The 1,241-nt window shown below is 41.1% G+C and overlaps 1 protein-coding gene across 3 annotated transcripts in view; it reads right to left on the bottom strand.

Annotated features, from left to right (window-relative positions):
- CNOT10 (CCR4-NOT transcription complex subunit 10) overlaps positions 1 to 1,241 on the bottom strand; it is a 65,351-nt gene that overhangs the window by 59,466 nt on the left and 4,644 nt on the right. The window lies entirely within an intron of this gene.

Raw genomic sequence — 1,241 nt, 5'->3', positions numbered from 1 at the left:
CCTGCGCATCCGGAGCCTGTGCTCCGCAAAGGGAGAGGCCACAACAGTGAGAGGCCCGCATACCGCAAAAAACCGAAAAAAAAAAAAAAAATCTGATTGGAGGGGCTTCCCTGGTGGCACAGTGGTTAAGAATCTGCCTGCCAATGTGGGGGACATGGTTTTGAGCCCTGGTCCGGGAAGATCTCACATGCCGGGGAGCAACTAGGCCCGTGCGTCACAACTACTGAGCCTGCGCTCTAGAGCCTGTGAGCCACGACTACTGAGCCCGTGAGCCATGACTACTGAGCCTGTGAGCCACAACTACTGAAGTCCATGCGCCTACAGCCCGTGCTCCACAACAAGAGAAGCCACCGTAATGAGAAGCCCACACACCACAATGAAGAGTAGCCCCCTCTCGCTGCAACTAGAGAAAGCCCACACACAGCAAGGAAGACCCAACACAGGCAAAAATAAATAAATAAAACAAATAAATTTATTTAAAAAAAAATCTGATTGGAGGATCTTCCACACAAGCTATACTTTTCAAAATACAGCTCCAATGATGTTCAAGAAAAGAAAAATTTCCCAAAAGTAAAAGAAATGCAGGCCTAAGGAAATCTACTGCTACTCTCGCAAAATAGTGTTGATGCCTTTGTGAAGGAAAAGTTTAAATGAGGATGCCATTTCAAAGAAAAAGAATTCAGGTTTACTAAAGCCACCATCCAGCTAAGGTTCACACACCTCACGTGTGGTTTTCTATCACGTGACCAAGTACACCTGCCTTAGCAAAGCCCTACATACAATGGCTGATTTCTCCACAGCTCAGAGGACTAACATGTGACCAGCAATGCTATAGACTTGAGCACCCTGTCCAGCAGTGCAGAAACAAAGAACAGAATACCAAGCTTCAAGAATATCAGCACACTTTGGGAAAGACAGTCAAAGCAGAACACTACCAGTGCTGATGACTGTTTTTATTTTCATAAATAGTAGTTTAAAAAAATAGTAGTTTTTATGCATGGAGAAGAGATTTACTCTAGTTTTCAAATATTAACACTTATTAATTTACAAGTTCAGAATGACTAGATTTTCCTCAAACTTTTACATTTAACGTCGACATCTTACTCTATTTGGAGTTTTCATTTTAAAGGGCTGTGATGAATGTTTGATTTCACTTACACCTTCAAACAAAATTATAACTACCTTAAATAATTTAATATATTCCATTTTAACTAACCTTAAAACACATTTTTTTTTTTTTT

This window comes from Lipotes vexillifer, unplaced genomic scaffold (assembly GCF_000442215.2).
Source record: "Lipotes vexillifer unplaced genomic scaffold, Lipotes_vexillifer_v1.1 scaffold1934, whole genome shotgun sequence".
In the NCBI taxonomy this organism is placed as follows: Eukaryota; Metazoa; Chordata; class Mammalia; order Artiodactyla; family Lipotidae; genus Lipotes; species Lipotes vexillifer.
Note: the sequence above shows the minus strand (reverse complement) of the source record. Positions and strands in the feature narration are given on the sequence as shown.